This window comes from Amblyomma mixtum, chromosome 1 (assembly GCF_055824585.1).
Source record: "Amblyomma mixtum isolate Tamu chromosome 1, ASM5582458v1, whole genome shotgun sequence".
NCBI lineage: Eukaryota > Metazoa > Arthropoda > Arachnida > Ixodida > Ixodidae > Amblyomma > Amblyomma mixtum.
In genome coordinates, this window is record NC_143012.1 from 99,083,866 (window position 1) to 99,109,357 (window position 25,492).

General features: G+C 43.5%; 1 pseudogene; it reads left to right on the forward strand.

Annotated features, from left to right (window-relative positions):
• The first annotated feature begins 8,705 nt into the window (after positions 1–8,705).
• Positions 8,706–9,786, forward strand: LOC149367316 (uncharacterized; annotated as a pseudogene).
• The last annotated feature ends 15,706 nt before the right edge of the window (positions 9,787–25,492 follow it).

A 25,492-nucleotide genomic window follows, 5' to 3' on the forward strand; every position in this document is an offset into this window, starting at 1 on the left:
AAAGGGAAAAATCAGGCCTGCAGGCAGGCAGCAAAATTTCTGCGGAACAACTCAAGTAACAGATGAGTAACAGACACTTTACATTAAAATACAAAACAAAACGCGACAAGGGCAACACTGCAGAATCGAACCAAATACCCTAACTTGACCGGCTGGGGTTGATTGCAGATAAAAATGTTTCGGCTGACGATAGGGTGACCACTTCGCGAGGTAACGCATTCCACTCGGCTATCGTTCTTGGAAAGAACAACAGCTTGTATGCAGTGGTTCTGCATTTGGGAACTACAATTGTTTTATCGTGTTTGTGCCGAGTCTGTCGTGTTCTGTTTTACTGCATATAAGTGAGAAAGTCTTTTTCTGGTGTGATTATTAACGATGTCGATTAACATTTTCAAGCGATGCATTTTGGGACGAGATTCCAAGGTGGGCGAACTGGCACGGCTAAGAAGATCAGATATCGATACCTGTCTTCAGTAGGCATTGAAAATGAAGTGCAGTGCTCTTCTTTGGACACGCTCTACACTTTTGGCATCCGTTTTCGTATGCGGGTCTCATACTACGTCAGCGTATTCGAGTAGTGGACGCACTAGGGAAGTATATGCCACAAGCTTTGTTTTAGTGGAAGCATGTTTTAGCCGGTATCTTATCAGCCTTAGTCTTTACTGCTGAAGTCTGTATTTAATCGCAAAAGCACAAGCAGCTACCATGGTCAAACGCTGTTATGAGAAAGCCTAATTGTAGAGGCATTTTTTCATCTGGCTTTTCTGCCTGCATGCACCAAAGCTACAATAAAAATATAAACTAAAAAATTGTGTGGAAAAATATAACTGGGTCCCCACGTTAGTTGTAGGCTTTGTTGCAGGCAGCTAACCAGTGATGAGAATGATTCAGCGAATGCATTAAGGACAGTAGTGCAAAACATGGTCATTACTGGGTCTCCAGAATGTGAGCATCATCATCATCAGCCTTACTAAGTCCACTGCAGGGCAAAGGCCTCTCCCATGTCTCTCCAATTAACCCTGTCCTTCTTTGCCAGTTGCGGCCACCGTAACCCCGCAAATTTCTTCATCTCATCCGTCCACCTAACTTTCTGCCGCCCCTGCTACGTTTGACTTCTCTTGGAATCCACTCCGTTACCCTTAAGAACCAGCGGTTATCTTGCCTTCGCATTACATGCCCAAGCCCATGTGAGCAATGATATATAATTTTCTCGTGTAATATCCCAGAATCAATCTGAATTAGTCTTCAATAATATTTGAAGGAAAATAATAATGTTAACATAGTAGACCTTAAAGAGCTGAAATGATTTCGCAGTATTTTTTGGTGTCGTAAGCAATGCGTAAGTTTTTCGTAATGTTTAGCCTATGTAAATAAACAATCTTTTTCCAGTTGGATAACAGATTTAGTAACCTGCTGTTTTTGTAGACGCTGTGAAGTCAGATTTTCTTTCAGAAAATGCTGCAGTTAGTTCCCAGGGTGGTCCAAGATAGACTGAAAGAAAAGTGTCAAGAAATAAGCAGAGTTCTTTTTTGAAAACAGAGTATTTGGCTTTATTGTTGTCTCAAAAGATTTTTTTTAACAAATTTGCTTGTCTTTTGTTGAACTGCGAAATGTAAAATATCATGATCGCTCAGCCCAGGCAAGGGGTTTGAAGTAGGCACATTAATGGGCACAGCATTTGAGTGAGTTTAGGAGTGAGGATCTGCCTTGTGTTACATGTGTGGCAAGAGTGACAATCTATGACAAGTCGTAGCAGTCAGATATAAACAGGTTGACTTAAGCCAATAAAGGGCTAGTAGGAATGCTAACGTGGTCAAATGGTTAGCAAAATTGGACGGATAAAGTAATGCCTGGGCTCTGGGCAAATGCATGGTAATCTCATTTTAACAATCATGCACATTATCACAAAAGGATTTGTTGCTTGATTATGATGGGTAGCACACACTTGTAGTATTAATTCTAATTCATGCTAACTGGCACAAAACTCGACTGACTCATTAGTTAAGAGACTCGATTAATACCAGGGAATTTTATTTTCTTGAAATGCGAGGTTGGTTTTTAATGCGAGAGCATTATATGGCTCTGTTGCGTCAGCAAAAGTGTCCGCAAAGCGCGTGCACAAATTTCCGCGTGATTACGTCGTTCTCTGAAGATAAATGCATGAAAGTGATATTGTGACAGACAGTGGGTGATAAAATGTTGCCATGGGAAAAATTTGGTTGATGAGGCGAAATTAGTGAATTAATTAAGCGCAGAAAAATACACTTAGGCATCAAAATAGCCATGGACTTCGATATAATACATGGATATCAGAATCGCCACGGACGTCGATATAGTATGTGGACCTTTTGCTTTTGCATTGCTCAAATGTGGGTCGCCAAGTTTTTGCCATCCCATTCGTGGTTCTTTTTTTCGTGTAATTATGTATAGTATTATATCCAGGTTGTTTTTTCTTATTGAGTTTAGTGCTAGTTTGCATTGCATAATGGCCAAGAGCTGGAGCATACTAGGAGCTCGGTATTCTGATCTATAGACCCAGCCTCAGTACTGCGCAACGCTTCCAGGCAAGTGCGCAGAGAACATCGAAAAACAAGCGAACAAGAAACTCTTGACTACTCAAGAAAACAATCCAGGCTCGTAGCTCCTGAAACGTCTGCGTATAGTGGATTTCAAGAAAATAAAACGAAGATGCAAGGATGTATTACGTTGGCTCAGAGAGCAGCTACGGAGCTCGTGTAAAGTTTGACTGGGTTCGACGCACGCTATCGTCCTCTAGGAACACAGAATTACTCATCACTTTCTGGGCAGCTGTCAGCTGTCGTTTGTATGCCGGAAAACTCTACAACTAATATAAAGTAACCTCAGCAATGTTACAGAACAATTTTTTATTATTACTATTATGTCACAATATTTTAAAGTCTCTACTGCATGAGATTCTTTAATTCATTTATGAACTGCGGTCCTGCTGACAACTTTCCTGCCAAAACTGTGTCACAGAAACCGGAGAGAAAAGAGAAGTATGCCAATTCTTTAACAAAACTTCTGTTTGGGCTAGATGGTGCACAGCTTATTTTGAAATGAACTTAAGCACACAAGAAGAGAAAACACACAGGACAGGCGCTGCCCTGTGTGTTTCCTCTTGTGTGCGTGTTCTTGTGTGCTTAAGTTCATTTTAAATAAATATGCCAATTTTGTTGCAACTATCACAACTAGGGTCCCTACTGCAACTGTCACTCCACCGCCACCACTGGCCTTTTGGCATTCAACGCCGTCGGAGCAGGACTCCAGCGACTTCTTCCGAAGCTAAGTATTTTTTTTTGTACATGCTGTAGGGGCGACGCTTTTAAACCTTGTGCGGGGTAGTAAGGCTAGCGGAGGTAACAGAATACAGTGTGCCGTAGGGCCTTCTTGAGGAATTTTGCCGGGCTTTTATGTTACATTGTCGGCAGGATGATGGGTCGGCAAGCTAGGAAAGCCTGGGTGGACGGGCAGTGAGTGCAGTGCGAGGAGTGCAAGCGTTGGTGTTATTCGGACAAGATAGATTTTGGGAGTTTAGCCGAGGCAGAGGAGGCTAGCTTCGCGTGCAGGCTATTCAAGCGATTTGAGGAGGCCGTTCGGACGATGGAACGGAATGGGCAGCTAAGATTAAGGAACTTGAAGGGGGCCTGAAGGTGTAGCAAGAGGAACAGCTTAAGCTAGAGACTTGGGTTGCAGAGTCGCTTAAGAGGGAGGGAGCTAAGGCCGACGTGTTAGAGCAAATTGTGGGCGAGCTGAAAGAAGAGCGGGAAAAGCGGATGCCGAGCTAGAAGGGCAGGCGGAAACGCTCAGGTCACGGCCGGAAGGTCACCCCGGTTCGCGGGGCAGCGTCATGTGGTGGACGAGGGCAGCGTGGTACACCTAAGGGCCTGTCCTGTCCACATCTGCGTCGTCCATGTCTTTTTTACGCTATGTTTTCTAAGAATTCTGTTACCAACTAGCCCAAACCAAGCTTCTGCTGCACACCTAAAGGGTGTTGTCCCTGAGGCAGAAGGTAGCATTAACACGGAGGCTCGTTGAACCTACAGCACGGCAGCACAGCAGGCTTTGAGTGGAGAAGACGGAAAGGTAACAACAGGCACGGTGATGAGTGACAGTAGTGTAGGCGGCAGGAGAGCCAGCTAGCGCCATCTAGAGGGCAGCAGTCGCTGGCAGGAAGTGAACGGTTAGAGGTCGGAAGGGTTCTGGGAGTGGGTGACTCGAACGTAGCGAGGGCTGAGGGAGGCGTTTTAACGGGAGTGAAGGCAGACAGATAGGTGCAGGTGGAGGCCCAGTCACGGAAGTGCATGGTAGATGCAATGGCCAAAGCCCAGGAGGTGTTAGGGGACAACTAAGAAAACTAAGTTCGGACACTGACTGCGCTGTAATTCAGAGCGACTTAAACAAAATACATGACTGGAGCCAGAAATGGGGCATGAGTCTGAACCTAAACAAAACGGTGTACCTGCAGTTTTCTAGAAAAAAATTTCCCGCAAATTTTCCATCCAAAATACGCAACACGCCTATAAGACAAGTTACAGAGTGTAAGTATCTGGGTGTATTTTTTGTTCCTTCTTTATGTTGGAGTCGGCACATTGACTACACTGTTGCTAAAGCCTGTCACCACTCAGTTTTTTTAGATGAAACACGCGTGAATTTCCTCAAAACACACGGAATGTGTTGTATAGATTGCATGTCAGGTCGATACTAGAGTACGTGTGTACATATGGGACCACCCTACTTTAAAAGATAAAACGAAACTGGAAAAGGTGCAGACATTAGGAGCCGGGTACGTGCTTGGCAGGCCAGTACGAGAAAGACAGTTTAGTGCAACTGAGGCCAAAGAAACACTGAAATGGGAAGTGCTTGAGCATCGCAGAATGATGTTTCACTTAAAGCTACTTGATGCAATAGATTATTTACTTAATGGTATCTCCCACAACACCTATGTATTTCCCCCTCATCACATATCAGCACGTGTGGACCAGGAACGTAAAATTCACGAATACAGATGTAACTCTCTAGCATTCAAAGAAGCGTTTTTTCCAAAAACGATTCAGCGATGGAATCAATTGCCTGCCGCTGGTGTACTCACTTCTTCCAGTGGCGCGTTTTATTCTACTTTAGAGATGATACAATCTGTTTGACACTGTTTATTTTTCGGCTCTTCATGGTGGTAATCTTGGTGTAGATTGCTGTCACTTCTGAATTTCACGCCCACCTTGTTCTTATCTACTTGTGTGTTTGCTTTGCTAGATATCACGTTGCCATATTTTCTATGTATTTTGCTCACCTTCTTGCACTCCTGTTATACCTGTGGATGCTTTTCTATTTTTATGCGTAGCTTCATTTGCAATGTACAGTCTTTGTCAAAAGTAACCAGGCTGCATGGTTTGCTTCTAGCTTGTATAGTGGAGCCCTTGTGGCTTTCCTAAAGATCGAAAAGTGTTGGAAGGTAAGAAGGCCCCCTGTTCTAACCTTTAACGACCATTTCAGTTTCAGGGAAGCTGCAAGGGCTCCACTGTACGAGCTAGAAGCAAACCATGCAGCTTGGTTACTTTTGACAAAGACTGCCTGCAAATTTGTGGAGAGTTGAATGTAGTGTTCTTCTCCCCTCGCTGTAGTGCCTCGATAAAGACGCTGTGAGTAATAATTAAATAAATAAATAGAACAGAGGGCAGCAGAAAAAGGGGTGAAATTGGGGCATTCATTCATAAAAGTGTGAACTGGCAAAGGGTCAAACAGGACTGCAAGGAACATTTGCGGCTAAAAGGAAAAGTGGCAGGGGAGCAAACGCTCCTTGGCTTTGTATACCAGTGGACAGGAGCTAATGAGGAAAACAGAAAATTGGTGGAATGTATCGCAAGCGACATTGATGAGCTAGGAGGAGAGGGCGAGGTAATTATATGAGGTGGCTTGAATGCACACATAGGAGACCTGGATGGGTACACAGATTCAACAGTAACCGTGCTGCTGGATACGTGTGACAGGCATGATTTAGTTGCGTGTAACAGTACCGAGAAATGTAAAGGGCTCATAACGTGGGGGCCGGGAGTCTGCACTCGACGATAGATTATGCCCTTAAGTCACCTAGGATGTATAATAGGTTAGGTTAATGAGCATAGATGAACATGGCTCCAGAAGTCTAGGTAGTGACCACAAACATATCAATGTAGGACCGAGGCAAGGTAAACATTAAGATGGGATGTTTTACTCAGAAAAGCAACTGGAAGCAGCAGCCATACCAACTAGGTTTTGAAATTGGTTCCAATAGGGGATATTCAAAATTCCGCAAGTGTGCTTTCCCACATAACTATGTTGCCCCAAACAAGATGGCCGACTTCGCTATGAAGGAACTACTTGGGCTACAGGACAGGCGCTAAAGGTGTGGATAGAATGTAAGAAACGTATTTTGGAAGAATCAAACAAAAAACCAGTCTTTCTTGCTTTGTTTCAGCTGGAAACGCATGGTCAGCCATCTTGTTTGGGACAACATTGTTATGCGGGAAAGCGCACTTGCGGAATTTTGAATATCCCCTATTGTGCGTTTGCATATTATTAAGGTGCAAAAGGAAAGCTGATTGGTCAGGACTGCAGGGTGGCGCTGAGCCTGGTGCCGATATTTTCACAGGAGACCTGAAACTATGAGAATTGCATATGCTGTCATGGATATCAAGACATACACACACAAGCATACATCACACACAAGAAACACTGCTAAGTGATCCCTGCCCAATAACCCACCTTAAGTGTTCCCACATGCGAAATTTCCACTTGGGTGAGTAATAAGGCTAGTCTAGAGCAAAAGCTTACAGTTACAGATCAGGGTATTCGGCTAGAAGAGGATGAAGTAATGAAGCATGTAGGAGCAAGGGTGATAGAAAAATTTAAGAAACAAAGAAATTTTGCACATAACTTATCCAAAGAGGGTAGACAGGTCACTGCAATTGTTTTGACTGGACAAAGAGAATGGGAATGGACAGAGAAGAGGGTTCCCAGTAGTACGTCGGTACGTCAACAGGACCAGATGGTGTTCTGATTATCAAAGCAAACATTAAAAGAGGTTGTGAGCAAAATGATAATGGTTGGGAAAGCCCCCGATGGATGGCAATTAAGCAGAATGAACATGATATATAAGGGAAAGGGGGACAAAGCTGACATAAACAATTGCCGCCCTATAACAGTGACAGGATGGTGATACAGATTATAAAGGACAGACTGCAGGCATGGGTGGAGAATGAGGGGAGCTACAAAATGGGTTCCGGAAACAAAGGAGGTTAGAGGACAATCTGTTTTCATTGACACAATGTATAAAGATTGATGAAAAGGATCAGAGGTTTCTATGGCTAGCATTTCCCAGTTAAAAAAAAACCATTGGAACCAATTGGATTTCCAACTGGTTCCAATTGGACTAGTTGAGTTTCCAAATGATTCCAATTGGATGGTCCAATTGAACTATCCAATTGGACCATTTGGGTTTCCAATTGGTGGGCCCAATTGGTCTTACCCATTACATCCAATTGGACTGCCCAACTGCACCCAATTTTTCAAATGAATGTATTTTTCACAAACAAGGTAGAACCAGTATGGTTCCTATAATAAGAGCTATCAGCAGCTTAACCTACTAAATTGTACTCATCATCTGCACCACCACTGCAGCTGAAATTAAATTAAATAACTGCGCTCAGTGGGCAAGCGCCACTGGTCCCAGCATGAGAGCCTCAAAAATGGGGTATATAAGTTAGAGCAGAAGTTTGTTCTCTGGATGTACATATTGAGCTAATATATGCTACTAGTGCCTGAATGTTGCTTGCGTGTGATGTATTTGTGCCTGTTGACTTTGATTTCCATAAAAACGTGTTAATCTCAATTCCATAGAACAATGTTGATTGGCACTAGGCACGACATCTCCCTGCAGTCCTCTTAAATGAGTTTTCCTTTTGCATATTATAATATGTTCACTTGTAGAAATATTTGTCCAAGATTCTAGAGCATATTATTCACAAACATTTAGCTACCTCTCTCAATGAACATAACATATATTGTGAATATTTTCTGGGTGAAATAACTGCCTGGCCTAATGGGTCCAATTGACTAGTCCAGTTGGGTCCAATTGGTCGGGTGTCCAAAAACACCACTGGAACCTATTGGTTCCAATTGGGAAATCCAATTGAAACCAATGGGTATGTCCACTTGGTTCGATTTGGAATGTCCAATTGGTTCCAATGGTTTTTTTTTTACTGGGTTTCTGAGTATCAAGGAAGCCTACGACAGCGTACTTCAAGGGGATTTGTGGGACATGCTGGGCACATTGGATGTAGAAGATGGAGTAAATAATCTTCTTAAAGATATCCATAAAAGTAACAAAGTGCTTATAAAGTGGGGAAAAAAAAATATCAGTGCCTATAGAGGTACAATGGGGGCTTAGGCAAGGATGTCCTCTGTCACCTTTGTTGTTCATGTTGTACCTACGAGGGTTAGAGACCAAACTAGAGAAGAGCAGACTAGGCTTCAGCCTTTCTTTTTTTTTCAAGCAAAGCGAATGGATTGAACTGCCACTACCGGGACTAATATACATGGAGGATACAGTGGTAATGGCTGACAAGGAAGATTTGCAGAAGTTGATAGACATCTACGGTACAGAGGGAGATAGATTAGATTTCAAGTTTAGTAAGGAAAAATCTGCAGTCATGACATTTAATGATGAGGGCGGCGAGCGAAGAATACAGGAGATCATGCTAGAGGCAGTGGGTAAGTACAAGTATCTTGGGGTGTGAATAAATAACAGTGATGAGAATCTGACAGAGCATGAAAAATATGTAATGACTAAAGCTAGTAGGAATGCAGCTGTTATGAAAAATAGGGCATTGTGGAATTACGATAGGTACGAAGTGGTAAGAGGGGTGATGGTTCCTAGTTTGACTTTCAGCAATGCGGCCCTGCGCATGAGACCAGACGTTGAAGCAAGGCTAGAAATCAAACAACGCAGCGTAGGGAGGCTTGCTTTGGGAGCACATGGCGATACACCAAATCAGGGGGTGCAGGGTGATATGGGATGGGCGTCACTCGAGAGCCGAGAATTTGGCAGTAAGATAGAATTTGAGAAGCGATTGAGAGAAATGGGAGAAAAGTAGTGGGCTAGGAAAGTTTGCAGTTACTTGTACATGAGGAATGTCGACACGGAACGGAGAAAGTGAACTGGAAAACTGACAGGTGAATATCTGGACAGCAGTTGGGAGGAAAATCAGCAATTATTGGTTGAGACACATCTTGAGAAAAACAGCGCTTGCAGACAAAGGACCAGAACAAGAAGGACACACAACTGCGCTGTCCTTCTTGTTCTGGTCCTTTGTCTGCAAGCGCTGTTTTTCTCAAGATGTACCCCAACCAACTCGCCTAGCAACACACCTTGCTCTATCGGTTGAGAAAAACGTCAACGAAGCAAAGAGGGCTTTGTGGAAAATAGAGATGCTGATGAAATCGACACTGGAAACGTACAGAGTGTTTAAGCAGGAAATTGCCAAAGAAAATATCTACGATAATTGTTGGGGAAGCTCTTTGTTGTTCGAGGCCAGCACGGGAGTTTTGCGGACTAAGAGATTTCAAGTCTAGTACCATGAGATAGACACGTTATGCGGTGCACGTGCAGAGGAGGAGGAAACGGCTGAACACTTGGCACTTTTCAGTAAAGGGCTTCACCCTACAGTTGAAAGCAGCGGGGCTGATTTATTAAAAGCACGAGTGAAGGAAAAATGGATTTCAAGCGGGTAGAAGTAACCAAGTGAAGCTTATCTGATTGATGGCTAAAATCAAGACAACAGTAAAATTTCACGAGTCATGGCTAAGTGTGGCTTGAGCTGCCGCCCTATTTAAAGTGTTCAGCCTTATTCATCCATCCATCCATAATTCCCGTCGACTTCTTCATGTCGACTTCGTCAACATCACAGTATTGCTATAGCTCTGGTTAGTGTAATTGCATTTAATTCTCGGTTCAGTTCTAGGTCTGCGTCTACTTGCGAACAGTCTGTGGTGCTCCCTTAACTAAGAGAGCATGTAGTGGGCAGTCTGTATGTGTTTATAGTACACACACACCTACACACGCACGCATACAGACACACACACAGGCATTCACACAGGATGTAAAGTAATATGGAGTAGCCAGAGGAGCCTTTCAAAAGTCTGTCACGATGGCAGAAGAGGTGCCTTTTAAACAAAGTGGTGTCGTCTCAAGCATTCAAGTTCTGAACGTTCTGCCGCCCGCAGCACAGTGGAAGCGAGTCGTAGTGACTACTTAGGTGGGATCGCCTTCACTGACTGATGCAGCAGGCTACGAAAAAGACTTGGCCAGTGGCCTATCTGAGTGCAGCTCCTATGAGGGAAGGGATTCGCCTAGTAGTGACACAGATTCCCGCTCAGGAGATGACGCGGTTTCATCTGAGCCTTTTAAAGAGGATGATCCCGGCCTGCGCATTATTTTATTCAAATAGTTTTGGCAGCCTTACGAAGTGTCTTGGTTGTGGCAAATCTTGCCCGACTGAGAAGGTACAAGCGGAACCTTTCGATGACAGCTGTCTGCATGTCGGAGTGGGATTCATTTCCAGTTCTAGAAGTGGACTTGAGTCGGTTCACGAAGGTGGAAGCTCAGATGAAACCACGTCGACTAAAAGCTACCGAGATGCTGGCTTAACAGATTCTGTGGTTGAGGTTTCACCTGGAGCTTTCTTTGTGCAGCATTACTGAAAAACAGAGAGAGGCCATTGCAAATGGTGATTCAGCTTGTCACATGCAGAACTTTTTAATCAACCGAGTGGGCTGGTGAGCATAAGATTTGTCATGGGGCCCTCTCCATGCTTATCAGAGTTAAGACAGTACACCTCCTTATCAGGCATATACCATGTGACCCAAGAACTGTGCTGTATACACCTCGGAGGGCATTCACCAGAAATGTCCCACCATTTCTACTTTGGAACTGCAGAGTTTGAAAAGGTGACTTGTGCACGTTGGTGACCTTCATCCGTACCAACTTGAATTGGCATAATGTTGGCTGCTTCTGCGGTTGTTGATGGACTACCATTAAGCAACAGTACACAGTCAGCTTTGGTCAATTCTTGGCAAAACGCAGGATACAGCTTGTAGCGAAGTGGGAGTATTCATGGTCGGCTATTACCGTGGCTGCTCAACGCCAAATTTAGTTGAGTTCCCTTCAGGTTTCCTTGCCGAGCTTCACATGTACTCCTTTTGGACATGGACTTCAAATGGGCTCCATTTTTCAGAGCAGATCTTTTCAGTTCACATAAGGGGATCCGTTTGCGATGTTGCAGCAAAATGGCATTCTTGTTGGGAACTAGGTCTCATTCTGGCTATTTTGGCTGTAGAAACTGTACCCAGGAGGGTGGGATCGTGGATGGATCAGTAGTTTTTCTTGAAACTAATGCACAACCGTGAACGGGTAAACCTTTTGCACAAAAAACACAACAAGAGCACTATGTAGAAAACACACCCCTCAGTCCTTGCCTGTAGGTCTAGTGTCTCACCTCCCCTTAAACCACATGCATTTGGTTGACATCGTAGATTAAAGGCAGCAAATCTTATCGCCTGTCATCATCGTTGGAGGAAAGAAATATTTCAGTGCTTGGTTGACCTGAAGTAAAGCTGCAGCACTGAGTCTTCATGTTTACCATTGTCGGTCTCGACTTCTGGAAGGCGACTAAATTTTGTTCCTTTGTGGTGTACGTTGTGTGGTGCAGTAGTGCTGAAAGGTTCATTTCGATGGAATGACAGTGCAAAAAAAAAAAGAAGGAACAAGACCCTTCAAGGCACCCGCGACAGCGTGCGTGCCTTCAAGTGTCGCATATCCCTTTTTTTTTTGCACTGTCATTCCATCATGTGATCTTCCCCGGAGGCCCTCTGTCGTAGCCATTGGCTGTGTCCTCCTCAGTGACAGGCACCTAGGACAGTGCCGCTGGACTGGACCTGTCCCCCCAGCCCACTAAGCAGGCAACTGCTGTTCCAGTTGACTCTGCTCCAGAGCGGAGCCTGGTACAGCTGCAGCACTGAAAACAGGGCACGTGAAGGGCACGGACCATCGTGACCCCTAATCATCCTCCAAGTGCTCCATGGAGGATATGGAGGTCACAGTAAGCGTTCTGGCATCCTTACTGCCGAAGGATCATCACCGAGCTCCCTGGAGTAGTGATATGATCCTTACTGCATGGTATGTTTTTTGAATCTGTTCCTCTTTATAATTTACTTGCGACTACAACCTGTTTTATAAATATGGTCGTTTCATTACTACAATGGAACTGTAGAGGCACAAATAACTATAACGATATCTGCTCATTACTGGGGGAACACACACTTGTGTCTTCAGGAAACATTGTTGAACAGCACTTATAATATAACAATATATTCAAGTATTACACACTTTTTTTGCAAAGACCACGTAGGCAGCACTGGTGGTGGTGTGTGGCCATCATCACGAACTCTGGTGTAATAGTCAAGGAGCTGGCTTTGAACACTCCCCTGGAAGCCATCGCTGTGAGGCTTCAGCTCAGAAATCTAACCACTGTTTCTCTCTACTTGCCCTCAAAATAGTGCATCCATCAGTAAACGGTCTTCTAGACTTGGTGAAACAATTAATTGCCACAACCTTTCCTTGTTCTTGGAGGCATGAATGCTCACCACCCTTTCTGGAGCAGTGATAGGACAAACATACATGGGAAAATAATCAAACAGGTGCTGGGTACAACAAACATTGTCATCTTGAATAACGGGGACATGGCACTTTTCAACACCGCAAATAGAACCTACTGTGTCATAGATCTATCTCTTGTATCACCAGGATTGTCAACAATTACTTATGGAATGTAGTACAAAACCCTTTTGGAAGTGGCCATTTCAATATCCTCCTTCAAGCTCCAACAACTCCAAGCCTTACGCCATGTGCTTGACCTCCTCGGTGGAAGCCAAGCAAGCTAAGTGGGACCTCTATAAAGAATGTGCAATAATAGTGCATGAAGATTTTGCACATTTATTTATTGATGAAAATACAATGATTACCAAGGTAATCATAGATGCAGCTTCCAAATCAATCTCTTGTTTCTATGGAAGGCTTCCAAAGTGGCCAAAGCCATGGGGGAACGAAGGCTGCTGTCAAATGAGGAAGGCACAAAATAAAGCATATCAGATCTTCAAACGGTATCTAATTGTCATGAACCTCATAACATTTATAAGAACTAAACCAAAACGACAATATGTTTGCCGAAAGGAGGTGGGTCTTGGAAAAAATTATTTCTGGAATAAACAGCCGCACTTCCGATAAACTAATAGAGAGAAAATACGCAAGATGAATGGCGAAAACAGGGTGTTCACCATTCCTCTGCTCAATAAAAATGATGCTGGGAGCACATCTCTTAAAGAACAAGCCGATAACTTGGGAGAGAATTTTCATAAAGGGTTGAGTTTTGAAGGACACACAGAGAACTTCCCAAAGCATAACAAAAACTCTGAACGTTGGAGTCTTCCACACTCAAGTGGAACTGAAGAATACAACTGCGATTTTACACTCTACGAACTAGAACTCGTGCCAGAAAATTGCAAATCCACTGCCGTTGGCCCAGATGAAATTCATTACTCTATGCTTCAACAATTTCCCTTTTCCTTCCCTCCAGTCATTGGTTTCCTTTTTTAATCGCATTTGGAAGGCAGGTGAACTGCCAAAAGACTGGAAAACAGCAATAGTGATCCCCATACTCAAGCTGCGAGAGGACCGGTGCCATGCAGAGAGCTATTGCCCAATAGCCCTGACCAGTTGCTTTTGCAAAAATTTCGAGCGTCTCGTCAATGCAAGACTGGTATACGTGTTGGAAATGAACAAGAGAATAGATCGGCTCCAATGCGGATTCCGACAACATCGATCTACAGTCCGAAACTGATATTCAGGAGGCCCATGCAAATGGCCTATACTGTCTGTCTGTATTTTTGACCTAAAAAAAGCATATGACACAGCCTGGAGGCATGGAATCCTCCAGGACCTCATCAACAATGGAATTGGTGTGAACATGCTGCATTGCATTGAAGATTTTCTTTCTTTCCGTACTTGTAGAGTTCTGGGAAATACTCTTTCGGACGTTTTCAATCAAGAAAATGGAGTCCCCCAAGGCAATGTGTTAAGCGTGACACTCTTTTGTATTAAAATTAACTCGGTAACTGACATCGTCCCATCTACTGCACAGTATTCTTAGTATGTAGATGATTTGTAAATTAGTTTTGATCCTTTAATTTCTCCATCTGCAAACGTCAAGTACAGATGACTGTCAATCAACTTACAAAACAGGTTTAGGTTTTCCCCAGAGAAAACTGTTGCAGTTTGTTTTTCGTGCAAACGAGGCCTGCATCCACAACCGTCCCTTAACCTCAATGGGAAAATCATCCCGATGAAAACAGAACAAAAGTTTCTCGGCCTGCTTCTTGATACGAAGCTAACATCTGGACCACATATTAAACTGTTGAAACTAAGCACACAGAAATTGACAAATATCTTGAAAGTCCTGTCCCACAAGACATGGGGTGCAGACAAAGGTAGTCACTGATTCGGTGTAAGATAGACTACGGATGTATTGCATATAATTCAGCCCGACCATCCACTTTAAAGGGGTTGTATCGAGTTCATAATTCTTGCCTCAGGATAGACTTGGGTGTATATATTGAACATCGCCTAATCCGAGCTTGTATGTAGAATGCTACGAACAATCCGTGCAGTCGCAAAGAATGTTTTAACACTCGCATATGAACAAAACGTCTTTTCACTGGTGGGTCACCTCTGCAAATCGATCCTAGAAAACAACCGTTTCAGGACTTCTGCAATACGCAAAAATGCATACCAACAATAGGAATCAGAGTAAAACAGATAGCTGAAACATGTACATTTGGTCTTGATGTAGAACATCTTTTTCCATATGGAAATGATGTGGCACCCTGGATTAACAAGCCAGTTTAGTGTAATTTTCTACTGGCCAAATGCGATAAAAAGGTCACATCTCTAGATATGCTGAAAAGTGTGTTCTTGGAAATTGAACAGAAATACAGTGGCCTTGCAGCTTTCTACACTGGTGGCCCCAAAACACATGACCGTCTTAGTGCAGCTGCAGTGCAGAAGGGTTCAAGTGGTCATGCTATTATAATTAATCCAAAATCAAGCGTGTACTCCGCCGAATTGCATGGCATACAAACAGCGCTTGATGAAATAAGTGAAGAAAATAATAAAAATGCAGTAATTGACACAAACTTGAATAGTGCCATGACTGCAATTATATCTAAATAGAAAAAAATTACGAGGAACTTTAGCGGCTAAAGTGGTGAAAGGCGAAAGCCTGAGTGCTGCATTCTGCTACGCGGTTGTTCACTTTACATTCTGTTGGTGCATAAATTGACTGCCAATTAATGACGCTTAATCTTTGCCTTTAGCAGTGGAATGCGACAGCGTGTTGTAGCGCTGCCAGGCAGTCCACGGAACGCCACCACCCGTTCAGTGCGATGCGTTGAGGAAAGTTTCTACGCCTTGCTCGTCGGTGAGTTGGTTTTTGAGGAAAGGAAATCTATCTGTCTCTCATATCTCGGTGGACACCTAAACCTCGCCGTAACGGGAAGGGAGGAAGATGGGAATGAACGAAGACACCGTATCCACTAGACGCGCCATTGTTCATTCCAAACCATCGATCTGGCATGGCGGAGTGGTAGCATGCTCGACTCGCACTCCGGAGACCGGGGTTCGATTCCCGAGCTCGGCCAATTTCCTGCTCAGTTTTATTTATTTATCTGGTCTGACTAGAAAGGTTAATTAGGCTAATTGGCTAAGCAAGTCCCACTAACTTGGAGCAACACTATACGATCACTTCAATTGGTTGCATGGTTACTAGCCAAAGTACAATTGGCCCCGTTTGAAATTCGCGCACTGTGACGTCAGGACCATTTTGACCAATTGAAAAGCGTGACATTTTCTGTCGACAACTGCTGCTTACAACGATGAGACATTAAAGGCTTCCGCCTTAACAAACAACCCTCGTTTACTGCGTATCCTCTAACAGCTACATACACTTGTGATACATGGGTACTACGTGCATTTCTGTTGGGTTCCCAGTCATGTTCAGATTGCAGGGAAAAAGCTTGCCGATTCCGTAGCAGGAAACACAACCGAGTGAGATTCTTGCAAAATGAAAATACCCTACCAAGACTACAAAGGGACAGTTAAGCGTGCGCTAATGTCCAAACGGCAGACGGAATGGAGCCGTGAACAAAATAATGAATTGAATCTGATCAAACCAAACGTAAAAAAATGGAAGGATTGTCAGCGTAAAAATAGATTCTATGAATTTATACACAGAAGGTTACGGATTGGGCACACGCACTTAACGCACTAATACTTGCTCTTAGGAGCAGAGCCTCCTTAACATGAGCATTGTAGCATCCCGCGTTCAGTGATTCATATTCTTTAACTGTTTATTTCATAAAACTCACTACCGAACTCACTTTGAAAAAGTTTTATATATACCACATGCATTCCATCCTTCACTTTTATTACGAGATTATCCATTTGACAACGTCATTCATTATTTAGACACCATTGGAATTTTAATGCGTACCTATGAAGTTTGATTCTATATTTTGGTCAGGGTAATCATGAAATGGGTACCCTGGCACTGAAAAGAGAGCCCCCTAGCCAAGCACAGTGGGAGGAATCTGCTCACCCTCTTGTCTCTGGCAAAACCAAGCTTTTAGCTTCCTTTTAAACGCCATCTTTTCAATTCAAATTTTAGTCCATATTTATGATTTGGAAGGCTATTTATTTATTCCAGCTATTTACACTGGACTTTTTACCGTTTTTTAATACACAGCATTTTTATGATCTCTCCCATTTCATTTAATATCGCACAGAATTAAAAACATTGCTCCGGCGCTCTTTGGCCTTGGTGGCCTTGCACCATTAAACTCTTGATTAACTCTACTCAAAGGCAGCAAGCTTCGTGGAGAATTCGTTTTAACAATGAATAGTGTCCAACTTAGTACATCTCCTTGCAGAACTCTTGTGTAAACTGCTGTGACAAAAGTGTTTCAAACACGAACCTTGAAGGTGCGTTTGGAGAGGTAGCTCTGTATGGTTTTCAGCATGTTCCCCAAGGCTGCAAGTGAGCGCAGATCAGGGAGGATTCCATAACGCCATGTTGTATCATATGCCTTCTCTAGGTCAAAGAACACAGGTAAATAGTGCTGTCTATGGACAAAGGCATCCTTGACATATGACTCAAATGCAACGAGCTGGTCAGCAGTTTACCGGCCAGACCTGAATCTGGCTTGCCATTCGTCGAGAAGGCCACTGAACTCAAGATAATACATGAGATGGCGATTTATAATTTTTTCAAGGCGTTTGCACAAGCAACTGCACAAGGGCAATTGACCTGTAGCTTCCCACAAGTGTGTGTTCTTTCCCTTGTTTCAGTATCGTTGAAATAACTGTCTCTTTCTATGCTTTGTGCAGCCGTCCAAAAGACCATATCTAGTTAAAGAGAAATAGAACCGTTTCAAGCGTGCCTTCATGCAGGTGTTTAAGCATACCATATGTAATTTTGTCTGGGCTGGCTGCTGCATTACCACATGTCCCTAGTGCCACCTTCAATTCCCGCAAGGTAAAGGTGGAATTGTATCCTCCTGTGGATGGCCTTTTATCACAGATAGGTTTTCATTCCTCAGCTATTTTGCACTTGAGAAAGGAATCTGTGCAGTGTGATGAGCTAAGTATACTGTCGGGGACAAAAGTGCCCAAGGCACACGATCAACATCTAACGCGTATAGCTTTGTTATCAGCCGGTAGCTGCAGACCATACTTGTGGAGATAGAACTAGGCGTTAGACTCAATAATGTGTGCTAGTAAAATCAGCTGAACAATAGCACACTTCGCACCTATAGGCCAATATCATCAGTTTCGCGTCCTGGTGAATTTTGTCCCCATCAGTACATATTCAAAATGCTGCCCTAATGCATCTGCTTTATGCCCAAGTGAATCACTAGCAGTGCTGACAGGAGATGCTGGGTGTGCACTGGGGCCTTTGAGCACTCTTATTCTGTGGTACACTTTATGTGAGTTTGTATAAGAGTTCAGTTACAAAAACGATTTCAAACTTTCCCGTTTCGACTCACGATGGATGCGTCTGTCCTTAGCTTTTGCCCGCTTAAAATTTATAAGTTGTCGACTGTTGGATACCTGCAAAAGTTCAACCATGCATTAGTTTGATTCTCACGAGCTTTCTTGCATTGTGAATTCCGCTATGGTCTGCATTTTCTTTTTACTTTGTCGGATGTCTGTGGAATGCATTTCTCTGCAGCACCGACAATCTGCAGTGTAATGCAGAGTTGCAATTTGTCAATGCCTATATTATCAGTTGAAGGAGGCAACTCTGGGAGTTCTGTGAACACTTTCCAGTCAGCCGCTTGCTCTTTAACTTTCCTGGGGTTCTTCGTACCTGAAATTATTTCTCCTGTATTTTTCAAAGAAATAGGGAAGTGCTCAATGCCTAATAGACTATTAATGGCAGCCCACTTTGTGGTTGCCAAGAAAGATGGAGAACCGATAGCAAGGTCTGTTGCCGTGTATGAGTTGTGTGCTATCGGTTTTAACTGCCTGTTTTAAATGAGGTGTGTATGTATGGTTTCCACTCAGCTGATGCAGATGTTTTCATGTAAATGGCCGTTATCATGTAAAGGCTGTTACTCACAAAGTGAGTGGTCGGGCTTGCGTTTATAATTTGCATGGTAGTGCATGGATCATATGGAAGGGTCCTGTGGCTTCTGTCAGAGGTGGGGCAGAAGTTGGTGCTGCTATGTTTGTTTTGTTCCTACAGGAGATAAAGTTGCAAATCGGAGTGCTTTCATCCTAAAATATGTTGGGTCTTTTTTGTTAAATATACAGGATCCCGAGGACAACAGAAATCATTCGATTAGCGCACCTCTGGAACCAGTCCTAGTGCATCCCCATAGTGGATGATGTGCATTGAAATCTCCAACCAGCAGGAACGGTTCCGGAAGCTGGTCAGTGAGCCTTTCAAACTCCTCGCTGGGTAGGCACTGATCAGATGGGATATAAAGAGAGCATACTGTTACTGTTCTTCCAAAAATTAGGGCTCATATTGCCACCGCCTCTAAATCGGTAACCAGCAAAAGACTTTCATGGGCTGTTTTTTCTGAGCCACAGTGGCAACGCCCCCGATGTGTCGGTACTGCCTTGTCTGTCCTTCTGGAAAACAGCACAATTTTTCAGGAAATTTGTGTGAAGTATTTTCTATATGTCACCCAGGTGGTTCTTAAATAGCCCTCAGCAGTTCCACTGGATGGTGCTCTTCGCAGTCGTGGAAGGTCATGAGGAAGAGACATACATTTATACATTGTCGCCTTTATGAGGTGGCTTGAATGGAATATGTTTTTTTGGCTTGAGGCGGTCTAGAAAATTCCTCTCTTTGGGTAACTTCCTGAACGTCTCTGATGTCGAGCAGTTTGAAGTTGCATCCATCGCCTGTGATGAAGACCCTGAAGCGATTGGGGATTTGTCACGAGGGACAGACTCCCTCCTAGTGGTCTTTGTTGACCCAGAGGTCTGTGAGAAGTTGACCTTTGGGACTTGGAAGATTGGTGCAGCCACAGTGGATGCTTGGTGGGAGGCTAAGACAAGCACGCATCAGCAAAGCTGTACTGTGTACCCACCTAGGCTAGATGCTGCCTGGACCCCCGGTGCACTGCGTCAGCATAGGATCTTGAGGAGAGAAGTGAAAGCTTCTTCCGGACTTCAGCTAATGTGATGTTTTCAGTTACCTTTAGTTGGATAATTTGCTTCTCATTCTTGAAAATTTCACAAGTTCTTGAGCAAGCAGTGTGTGTCCCGTGGCTGCTTGGGCATTCTGTCTTGGTGGCACTGCAGTTTTTGGTGGGGCGCTCAAGTGCACTGCACTTTGCACAAGTGAGCTTTCCGCGACAGGTAGTTGAGTTGTGCCCATATTTTTGGCACTTTAAACATCTGTGTAGGTTTGGGACATATGTTCTGACTTTACAATGAATGAATTCTGCGTTCACCGATTCTGGAAGTCGTGTCCGGTTAAATGTGAGGACAATGGCATGTCGTTAGCTCTTCACCATACTGCCTCATTGTGATGCTGCGAATGGCAATGACACCTTGGTGACGGAAGCCTTCAAGGAGGTCAGACTCGGTTTGGTGGATGAGGTCACGCTCAGATATCACACCTTGGATGGTGTTTAGGCTACGGTGGGGAGTTATGATCACATGTAGGTCGGCAAACTGCTGCTGTTTCAGGAGGATTTCAGTGTGCTCTTTCTTTGAAACTTCAACAAGTAGGCCACCAGAGGAGAGTTTTTCGGATTTCTGTTTTTTCCAATGAATTTTTCGAGAGTCTTCGCATTCATGAAGACAGACATTGAGGCTACGGGAGCACTGTCATTCAGGGAGTGTGCAATAAGTAAGCGTGGAAAGTGTTCAGAGTCAGTGCAAGTCTTATCGAGAGGTACTTCGATGCGGGACCTTTTCAGGTATTGATCAGGTTTATTTGACGTCCATTTATTCATGCAATATCTGTATGTTGACAGTTCCTAGTTGATCACCTGTGTTTCATCGTCTTATGCACAGGAAAGTCCTGGAGCCCTCAACCTGGTAGACAGACAAGGAGCCCATCGGCCGGGGTTTGACCATGACCTGACCACCACCATTCATAGTTTCTACACTTCACCCCAGAACCTTTCACCACGGTGTGGATGACAGCTTCTGCATGGGGGCTAAGGGTCCGTGTTGGTGCCAAGCACCACCACCTTGAGACTCAAGGTGCCCTTGCAGTAAGGGTCAGACAATCGAGAACTTCTGTTTGGACATAACTAGGTCACTCGAAAGTGTTTTACAACTGGCTAGAAAGCCAACTACCTCAGCCCTGCTGTGCTTTACATTAATAACATCTTAGAATTGAAGCGCTTGTCAAAAATATGATCTAAGTGCAAGCAGTCGTGAACGGAAGGAGGGGTAGTGGGTAGGGGGCGCTTCCCTTTCTCGAGAAATGTTGGGAGGGGGTGGGAGACCGTCTCCCTGGCATTCCCTGTTCCAGGGTTCATGACGAAAGCTATCGCCATTTTCACCATCTATACAACAGCCAACATGAGCACAGGGTTCTTACTGTGCAAGCTTACAATCCAGTAAAAGAAAAAACAAGAACAATTGTCTCCAAATTAGAAATTTTGAATTGGTACTAAATGAAAATTTTCAATTGTAAATTAGTACACAGTTGGACCAATTTTAACGTGACCAGCAGCACCTGACTCAAAAGATGCAGGTTCAATCCCAGTCGCAGCGATCACATTTCGATGAAGACGAAATGCTAGAGGCCCATGTACTGTGTGATGTCAGTGCATGTTGAAGAACCTCAGGTGATCCAAATCTCAGGACGCCTTCTCTATGGCAATTATTGCATCCATGCAGGAAACTGACATAATATGCCATAAAATTAATTAAGCTGTGCTAAATACATGTGAGAGATATTATGGGGCAAAAGAAAGAACCGATTTGTGAAGACTGCTGGGAGATGTTCTATGTAATACCAAGGTGCAAAGGAATTGAAATTACGACAACTACATGCTTTTGTGAAAATCAAGCAAAGCATACATCCCCCTCTAGAACAGTAGTCACACAATGCTAACATAACCACAACACACCTCCACGTATACAAAACACAATATTGCTCCCACTTGTATACTTCATATGTGGGACTGCCATGATGAGGTGGCGCTTGCCATTTAAGCGCAGTTATTTATTTCGATTGCGGAAATAACATAAATTATATCAGTATTGGATATTAGTTTTTCCATGTTTGTCAGATATGCAGATGTTCACTATAGTCGGATACAACCTAAGTCTGCAGCAAGGCTCCGCCCACATTCAGCCTCTGCGCACAGAATTCTTCCACGATGAAAAAGTAGTCCGCTGCTTAAACGTTTCTTGTTACCTAAACAAGAAGCTTATCACAAGAAAAAAATTACGAGCTCTAGAATTTTGACACGTGGATTGTTTGATATAGTCAAACATTAAAAAGTTGATTTTTTTTACTGTTGCGATTGGGCAGCGGAGTAATACAAGACGCGCGGACCGCGGCCCAGTGTTAGCAACTGCTGTTTTTTTAAGTTGTATCCTACTATAGTATACTTACGGTGTAGTTGTAGATGCCGGTTGGGTGCCATTGCTTAGACCGATTCGGCTTGCCAGTTGGCAAAGACTGATTCAACTGAGTATCCAATTGGAACGTGACCTACCAATTCCAAGTCTATTAAATAGTTTTTTTTTTCCGTTTGGTTCGAACTCGCTCTGCTGAAAGGTATAGTTGGGCTCCAACTCGGAGTAAGGCTTTCTTTATTTGTTTAAACTCCTTCCACTTTATCATGGCCAGTTGAACTCGCTTCCTCCATCTGACTCACTCGTAATCAATTGAATATATGATTCCCAGTTGGTTCCAACAGGTTCCTGTTCTTTCCGAATGGCTGGTCCAATTGGACTCAGTTTGTTCCCCCCTTGACTCAACCATAATCAATTGGAAATAAGGCTTTTCCAGTTGGTTTTAACTTATTCCAGATCATTCCGTTTGACAAGGCCAGTTGGGGTCAATTGTTTGTTTTGTTTTTTTACTCCGGGGCCGGTTCAGTGCTGCAGTGCGGCTCATTTGCATGGAGGTTTCCATAATCCTCATAGATGGCCTTGGGCGATTCCACAGGGTGCAGGCAGGTTCAGCAAACCCGGCCTTTATGCCTGACCTCAGAGGCTATGCCTCATACGTAGCTCTCGCCCGTCTCATACCCAACACATGAAAACATTATAAATTTCAAAAAGGCAAGAGCCAAAGCAAGGCATATCTGTCTAAGTACTGGAAAAAAACATTATGGCAAAACCATAGTATCTATAAACAGTTCAATAACATCGAAAAAAATGTCGGAGAAAGTTCATAAAGTAAATGGTAGCTACTCCCCCTTCACAATCCCTTTTCTCACAGCCCCATGTACAAAAACAAGTATTCAAAAACAGGCAGACAAAATAGTGGAACATTTTTCTACAATTTCTAGTTCTACACATTATACAGACATTTTTAAAGCACAGAAACACAGCTAAAAAAACAGACTTCCAACCAGTAGCAGTTAAAATGCGCCATATGACAACTTAATTACACTCGAGGAAATCCATCAAGTACCGTCGGCCGGTAAACAGACTACACCGGGAATACATTAAGAGATGCTGGCACACCTTTCCGAAGCTTCATTAGAACACTTTTACAATTCTTCAACAGAATATAGAAACTGGGAAAAATACCAGAGTCTTGGAAAAAAGCAGTTATTGTGCCATTCCTTAAGAGGGTTCACCAGTGGCAGTGTCCATAGGAAATACATGGGAACTTTCAGAAGCTATACCGTGTCTAAACATGGCTCGATTTTCATGAGGTTTGTGGCAGCGTTTTCGTCTTTAGTGAATAGAGGAAATGTTGCGGACAGATTTTATTGTTTAAGTTTCATTTTTTTACCAATTAGACGCAAAGTTCCAGAAAAATGGTGCTTTTAGATATGTCGAACTTTCATGTCATCTCGGGAAAAAACTAAGCCAAATATCAAAATTTCGTCCGCAACATTTCCTCCGTTTTTCTTTCTTGATTGTTAAGCCGCAATTTTTATCCATATCGAACCTAGTGTTTGTATTTTACAGGCTCTGAAAGTTGTGTATGTATTTTCAGCGGGGATTTGAATTTCGCGCTAAAATTTTACTAGTGCGATGTGGCTCCACCTGGCGACAAATTATTTTGTCGCTAGTACACTCTACCACCAACTTCTTGCTTGTCTGTGTTCGTGCGCACACCTTTTTTTTTTAGAACCTGGACGAACTTGATTTCTTTCTTTCCTTTTTTTCTTGCTTGGGCTGTATTTCGAAAGGATTCTGCTTTTCTTTTTATGTCGAGCTTGTGGTGCGAAAAGGAAGCGGGATGCAAAGCCACACCCAAAAGCACCTCACCCCCCACCCACCCTTCCCGCAGCACACACAGTAAGGCATTGTTTGCACCAAAGCACACGTGAGTCGAGTTATCGGGTCAAAAACCGGTTACTGGGTTCACGTAAACGCGCCGTGTCGAGTCAAGAGTCAAGGGCTCGGGGGTTGACTTATCTCCACCCTGCCCCGATGTGCTTGTGAACGCTGCCGGGCCGAAAAAACGGAGGGGAGAGGATAAATGCAAACTTGTTTTTCACTTGCGCTGTCGCACCTCTGAAGCAGCGGTGGTGTGCCTCAATCTTGGCAGTGTTGTAGGCGTTACCGAAAAAAGTTACTAAATACGTTACTCGTTACACTAAAAAAAAAAGAACGCGTTACCGCCCTACGTTACCCACAAAAAACGGTAACGCGTTACCGTTACCGAAAAAAACTATCGCACGTTACTTTGCTGTTACTCCATGGCAATAAATTTTATTGAGTGCGTCTTCGCTGTAAGAACTCAAGATAACAATTTTATAAAGCTCACACTTCATTTAATTCCAACTTCACAAAGAAAACATAGCTGAACTCAACAACTCTACAGTAATTTTGGTGTGCTTCTGCTTACGAAATTACGCGGAGATTGTGTAGCAATAAAGAAATGCTTACATGTCATAGTTCCGGAAAAAATATATTAGCGCACATAAAATTGTTTTTTTTACTTGAACCTGCATAATTACCGCAAAAATGCGAGTGTTTACGTCAAGGTGTTCGAGGTCAGCTTCGCTCGCTTAGGAACTCAATAACCTGAAACGTAGCCGCAATTGCAGATAGAAACAGCAGGTTGACTGCAATCCCCTTTTCTGTGCTGTACCATTGTATTCTTTCGACGACTCTCTTGGGGCCATCCTGAAGTAAACTGGCGACATTCATGAGTTTGCTCAGAAGAGGGAATGCGAGTGTGTCGCGTGGGAACGAGACCTTTTGGCTGGAAAACAAGCTTAATTACGCAGAAACTGACTTACAGATTTCTACAAATGGTCCATTGATGGCTCGGCATGCATCCACTCTTTAGAGTTGTGGATGTGAGTGGTTTGGGGGTGAAGACAAGTGTGTGACTGCGTGTTCGTGCTTTTTTTTTTTAGTTGAGTGCGTCGTCAAGGGCAGGTGTTTTTTGCCATGCATGCGAGCCGCAACAATGGTCGTCGAGAACACCGGTACATTTTGTTTATTTGCAACATCATTTTCGGCGTTTGTTTTTCTTTAATAAGGGGCGGAGGGGGACAATTTAAATAAAAAAGTAACTAGTAACGTGACACTTCACGTTACCGAAAAATGTTAACGTAAGTACGTGACCCGTTACAGTTCCCAAATGGTAACTAGTACGTCACTAAGTTACCGAAAAAAGTAACGCGTTACCGACAACGCTGAATCTTGGAT